Source organism: Lepisosteus platostomus, unplaced genomic scaffold, assembly GCF_059453375.1.
Source record: "Lepisosteus platostomus isolate fLepPlt1 unplaced genomic scaffold, fLepPlt1.hap1 Scaffold_129_H1, whole genome shotgun sequence".
In the NCBI taxonomy this organism is placed as follows: domain Eukaryota; kingdom Metazoa; phylum Chordata; class Actinopteri; order Semionotiformes; family Lepisosteidae; genus Lepisosteus; species Lepisosteus platostomus.
The window spans coordinates 110,001-116,613 of NW_028291510.1; the positions used below are offsets into that span (position 1 = coordinate 110,001).

The following is a 6,613-nucleotide window of genomic DNA, read 5'->3' on the forward strand; positions in this document are numbered from 1 at the left end:
GAAGGGGGCAGCTTTCCTAACACACACAGTGCAATGTACTGTAGTGTTCCCGTTCATTGAATTCGCAGTTCTGCATCAGACCTCTAACTCGTTTCCTTAGCTTGGATTTAAGCCATGAAGCAGGCTTCTAGTGTATAAACGTCTAGAGGAATCACAAACTAATTGAGAGGCCATCATCCCAGGGGGAACTGACAAAGTCTATCCCTAAACACCTAGCGCAGTCTCTCGAGAGACTGTCAAAAATCGCTTTCTCCGTTTGCGTTGCAAGTAAGTGAAAACACAGTCTCAAACCAGAGCCACTTGGGAGCAGCGGCACGTAAATACTGTTACTGTCACTGCTCGATACTGACATTAGCCTACTATACCATGTTCAGCCACCGCTAGGAAATGTACGGCTCTAGTACCGGAGCAAACAACAGGAGGGCCAAAGGCGCACAGGCACACGTGTCAGACATGGAGAGCGACAAGGATGGGATTCAACCCCATGTGTGTGGAGCACAACGGATTAGCAGTCCATCGCCTTAACCACTCGGCCAACTCGTCAACGAAACTGGGCTGTCCTGACATGGGTTGGCGCACTCCAGTTGATCTTTTTCTTTTTTTTCCCTCATACTCGAGGGTCATTTTCCTGTTCCACATGCGATTTCAACATTTTCCTTGGGAGATGTCAAGCCAGCAAGCCACTGCTGTGGTTCAGTGGCCAGTGTGGAGTTCAGTGGCCCTGTTGTACACAGAAAGCACATTGAGCTCCTTGGACATGAAAAGTTCCAGATAAAAGCCATTTGTCATCCTTTCTCTTGGTGTCGATGTTGCTATTGTATGTAAAGGTGGCAACTTGCTCAGCGAGCAGGCGGAGCACACACCGAATGCAGATGTGTCTGAGTGGTGTGTCCAAGTGGCTGCAAAAGGACAGCACTCCTGGGGTGCCGTGGCTTAGTTGGTTAAAGCGCCTGTCTAGTAAACAGAAAATCCTGGGTCCGAATCCCAGCGGTGCCTTTTTTTGTTCTGTGTTCTCGAACAGAACTGGTCATTATGGACAACCGCATACGTCTAGACTTAATTAAATGCAAGTATTCATTTCCTGTCTTGAACGACTTGTTTTTCTTAAAATGGATGCAACTTGCAAAACATGAAATACAAACCTCGCTAATCAGCGCTCACGGCTGGCAAAAAAAAAAGAAGTCAGCAATGTTTTTTTCTTTAACCTTAAGCCTGCTAATGGAGAAGAAACTAGTCGCCACATCACATACATCCGTTTTAACGATAAGAAGGTAACAACTATCCTCACTCCAGAGTAAATCTCACGTTGAGGGCATATTTTTTTCCACTTTACCATGAGTCGTGCTCAGCTGCAGAGAGGCGAGAGCAGAGCAATGAGGTCAGGGGGACAGGGGAGTCACACGCTGGCGGTTTGAACACGCGGAAGATCACTGAGGGATCCACAGTATGTGGACCCTCCATGCGCCATCATTCCACACTCCAGACTCTGAATCCTGCCATCCGAGTTAAGATCTCGGCGGAACCGGAGGCGCAGTTCTTTCTTAAAACGTAATCTGGTGAGCATTTCTAGAATCGTACTTGTATAGATGCAGCCTTTAATGTGTTGCTAGGTTAAAATTTATGACTTCTTGAACTTCAGTAGGCAACTGCCCTCTTGATTTCGGATTTAATTTCTTTATTACAGGGGCGCTTTTATGATGACAGAGTCATGTTCAGGTACTTTGCTTGATGGAGGAAGCTCATTTCGGACTCTGTGATCTGCTCACCTGGAAAGGTCTGCTGTACTACTACAAGAGAGAAGTAGAGTCTGGAGGAAGGGACAATTTTATGATGCTTTGGAAGGTAATGTTTTTTTTTTCTTTGAAATCGAAATGAATCAGAATATCAGTGCAAAAGACAAACTCTTGGTTTGGTTTAAAGAGATATGGTTTTAAAACAGACAAAATGTAGAAAACAGGTGTTTCTCACTTTTGGAAAAGAATGGACCGGGGGTAATATTTTACTAGTTGCAGTGCTAAGCTCACTGGGTTACAGTCCTGCAGTGTCACACCAGGGCCAGTGGTGCAATGGATAATGTGTCTGACTATGGATTAGGAGTTTGGAGGTTTGACTCCTGCCTGGCGCTGGTTGTTTTTAAACACATCAGCCTACTCCCTAAGTAGCCTGTGCTACTTACTGCATTGTAATCGTACCCAGTAAGAGATTTCCTTCATGTAAATGAACTGCACCTGACAGCTTTAGAAAAACACCTGGGCTCAGTACGGTGCTGAGAGCTCAAGTTGTGTATAATGTAATAATTTAGGTAGAATAGATTCTAATAATATAATGATCCAGTGTGCTGCACTACTTCACTGTTTCACTGCTCTATGCCTTCTGGAAATAAATCCTCAGACTACTTACTGCCCTGGGCATGTACCAATAAATTACAGGAGCACATCTATATATCACTGCGTTGAAGCAGGAGACACAATCACTGCAAACACATCCTAAATACAGTGTTCCAGCACCTTTGACCTCATCCAGAACGTATCATTTCTTGAAAGGAATTGCTGTCCGAATGCACATCTGAATCCCAAACAGAATCTCTAGTAAAATCCGATCATTTGTGAAACAGGTAAATGTCTTAGGGGCCCATTCCTCATTCTCAAGACACATGTATGCAGTACGTACACCATGCATTGAGCAATAGGGATTAAAGACACCACAGGTAAGGTTAGAAGACATTCTGACTATATTCTAAAATATTGGACTCATATTCTTATGATGGCAGACATGATGCTGTGTTTAAAACCGGGGTTAATGGACATTATATGACTGTCAATTCTGTTTTGTTTTGGAGACTCTTGGCTGCCTATGTGGTACAGTGCAGCGTGAAGAAAACATTTTCCAAAACTGTGTCAGCTCAAAAGTTGTAAGAAAACCTTTCCAGCTGCTTTAACTTTCTTCATTTTTGTCATTTAATTGTCTGTCGGCACTATGTAGCAGCATTGCATGACAACCCATCTCACCACGGAAAGGAACCTAATAGCTTTTGTAAGAGAGGAGAAAAGGACCTGGCCCGTACAGGACTCGAACCCACAACCTTGGTGTTATTAGTTCTCACCAACTGAGCTAACCAGCCTCACGACAGCAATCCTCTCTGTGCTGCAAAAAATCGAACTCAGGGAATTTCTTTTGCCCTCCTTTGAATTGAAAGCCGTGTAATTCAGTGTACGGGCTTTCTCGTGCAGTTTTATAGTTCTTGTAACCCAAATCCTACACTGGCGTGAAGTGACCCCCCATTTCACAGCATTTTTCAGCTGATTTAAAATGTACCTAAAGGAGAAGCATTATTGAAGACCATCAATTACCAAGAGCTTTTGTCAAAGGTTTTGGTGGTCATTTTTAATGACCACAGAGCGCTGTGACCTCGGTTTTACATCTCATCCAAGAGACAGCGCCCTTTTACAACACAGCGTCTCCGTCACTATGCTGGGGGATTGGGACCCGCACAGACCTCAGGGTGAGCGCCCCCCCACCGGCACCATTAACACCGCTTCCAGCTGGAAACTTTGTTTTTCCCTGTAGCTCACCCTCATCCGGGTACTGACCTGGCTAACACCTGTTTTGCTTCAGTGGGTTTTCAGTTGCGAGTTGCAAGGGGATGCAAGTGATGGAGCCACTCGCTGCAAAAGCCACTGCTTTGGCTGGGAATCGAACCAGAGCTTCCCGCATGGGAAGCGAAAATTCTACCACTGAACCAACAATGCTCACTGCCCAGTCCTTCAAAAAAGACGTTTTTTTGGTGCTCTGTTAAAAAAGCGTCGACATTACCTCTTTCAAAAGGCTTCACTTTCCTAGTCACATTCCAAGGCTCATTGAACCCGGGCTGTTTCCTCCAGCGGTATAGTATTGCAGTTAGACAGCACGATGCCTGCAAGACTATGTCACGCTCTGACGAGAAAAGTTTTCAACTAGCAATAATCGTGCCTCGGCTAAACCTCACAGGCTACGATACTGCCACTGCACAAAGCTGACGGTTGCCAGGCAACCGCGGGGATCCTATGGAAATCGTTATCAATCGTCTCATGGCATGTCGTTGCTGTAACGCTTCATATTTGCGGCCGGACACTTCCCGCCTCCCAGAGGAAAGAGCGCCAATCAGACAGGCGGAGACCGAGGACTCGCAGAGCAGACGGCCACAGTCGCCGTAATAAGAGCGATTGTGAGCGGTTTTGTTTTCTCTCTTTGACCAGCCCAGCTGCGCCCCACCCGAAGGCAGGGAAGCACAAAAATTGTATGGAACTCATTCATGCTCCTTTACTTGGAAATCTTTAGTAAAAGGCAAAAGATTTGTACGAGATGAAGAGAAACCAGAGTGCGTGGCTGGACAGCTGCAGGAGCCCAGGCCGCCTTCAAGGCCTCTGCCCTGCCGGTCGTGGTTGGCAATGCACCTGGCCTTACAAACGAGCCAGTGGGGCCCGTTCAGCTCCGGGCTCATCGCCTGCGGCTCTCGGCTTACCTGGCAGGGGAGATACCTTGATCAGCCTGTAGTTGGAGTAGTTGGATTGTTTTCTTGTTTTGTTTTGCGCGCTTACGAACGCCATGGAAAACGAAACAAAACTAAAGCCCTCAGCTCCTCCACTTGATTATAATCCCGTTACGTGTCGAAGCAGGAATTTACGTCATCCTACCACTGTAACACGGGGAATAGAGGGAAATGAGCACAAGCTACGAATTGTCTCAATCACTCCCTACAGTAGTAAGACGCCTGGAAGCGTGCACCCCCATCATTAATCTTTGCGCATCTGTGCAAGGTAAACTCTGGAGCAGTCTCTGAAACGGCTCAAAGGAAACACGTGATTGATTCCATGTGCATCTGGGGTTCATTTCTTATTTACATTTAATTCAAGGGAAAGGCTTGGGTCAGTTTCAGACGGCCTCCAACAGCGAGATTCAAGCGCCCCACCTTCAGCCCAATCTGCGCCGCCAGAACGCCAACGGCTCCTCTGGTCTCCGGGGTGCGGTTGTGACCCCGTAACCTAAAGTGTTGGTGGCAGACAAATGGAGACTAACAGGTGATGTCCTAGGACATGACTACATTGTGACACTCGGTGGGGATGGTGACCATTGCTTGGAAAAGAGTGCGAGGCCCCTTTAGAAAAACATTTTGTTAACAGGCATTCTGCCTCAGCCTAAACACCTATAGCTTGCAAAGCGCATGCTATTAGACAGGCACCTCTGCAAGACCTTAAGAGTCTCTTAAACTAGTGATAGTAAGGTGTTCCCAATGGGCGATGTTTGGCTTTCAAATCATCTCTCTGTGGAAGCGCCGAGATGCAGCTGTTTAAGGCTTAGAAGCAGCTGACTGTTTCACTACCTAGCTGATTACTGTCAGTCAGGGAGCTCAGAGGTGAAAAGCCTGTCTGAGAGACAATTCGCCGTCAATCAGTTCAATATGTTCCGTACCAGCTCGGCGCACCTGAGATCATCTTGGTAGCCGTGTAGCTCAGATGAGTGAGAGCGTGTGTGTGTGTACCACCGTGATTGGATGCCGGTCCTTCTCAGGTCACAGTAAACCTTCTGCTGCCTAACTTTCCTAATTTTGGGGATCCCTTTGAAAAAGCAAAGGAAAAAAAAAACTGGCTCTTCATCAGCGTGATCGACCCAACCCAGTGTGCCCCAGTGGCCTAATGGATAAGGCACTGGCCTCCTAAGCCAGGGATTGTGGGTTCGAGTCCCATCTGGGGTGCTCCTGTCCCTTTTTGAGTGTACAAATGTCCTTGTGATTTGTGAAGCTGCAACCCCACCTTACTCAGTGAGCGTCTCTGCTTTTCTCTCACATACAGTTGGGAGAAAAACTTTTGTAAACAGCCCTTTGGAATGATGTGGATTTCTGCATGAATGGCTCCTAACATGTGATCTTATCTTTATCTAAGTCATAATAATTAATAAAGAGAGTCTGATTTAACAAACAACACACGCCCAACATTTGACATTGCTGTTTCTTTATTGACCAAATGGTTTAAACAATCAAGGTCATTGATGGAAAAAGTACGTGAACCCTTATATTAAGGAGCTAGTGGAACCTCCTTTATGACAAAAACCTCAACCCCCACTTTCTGTAGCGGCTGGTCAGACCTGAGCAGCGGTTAGGAGGTATTTTGGCCTATTCCTCTATGAAAAACTGTTTCAGTTCATGTATATTTTTGGGATGTCTTGCACTGAACGGCCTGCTTCAGATCACGCCACAGCACTTCAATGGGATTGGGGTCAGGACTCTTACTTGGCCATCCCAAAATACGGAATTTCTTCTGTTTCAGCCACTCTGTTGTTGATGTACTCCTTTGTTTTTGTCATGCTGCATGACCCAGCGTCTTTAGAGTTTTAGATCACAGGCAGACACCCTGACATTCTGCTGTAGAATTTCCTGATACATCTTGGAATTCATCGGTCCCTCGATGATTGCAAGCCGTACAGCCTCCGCTATGCTTCCCAGGTGGGATGAGGTTTTGGAGTTGGTATGCAGTGTTTTGTTATCTCCAAACATAACGCTGTGCACATTTACCAACAAGTTCAACTTTTGTCACATCTGTCCACAGAACATTGTTCCAGGAGTTGCTGTGGAACATCC

General features: G+C 46.3%; 2 non-coding genes and 1 pseudogene across 2 annotated transcripts; 1 reads left to right on the forward strand and 2 right to left on the reverse strand.

The window, feature by feature from the left end:
- Positions 1–3,934: 3,934 nt before the first annotated feature.
- On the reverse strand, positions 3,935–4,014 carry LOC148637249 (U4 spliceosomal RNA; annotated as a pseudogene).
- Positions 4,015–4,244: 230 nt separating this feature from the next.
- On the reverse strand, positions 4,245–4,361 carry LOC148637250 (U5 spliceosomal RNA). The gene has a single exon (XR_015931569.1). It is a non-coding gene; the product is annotated as a U5 spliceosomal RNA (small nuclear RNA).
- Positions 4,362–5,658: 1,297 nt separating this feature from the next.
- trnar-ccu (transfer RNA arginine (anticodon CCU)) lies at positions 5,659–5,731 on the forward strand. Its single transcript has one exon. It is a non-coding gene; the product is annotated as a tRNA-Arg (tRNA).
- Positions 5,732–6,613: the final 882 nt, after the last annotated feature.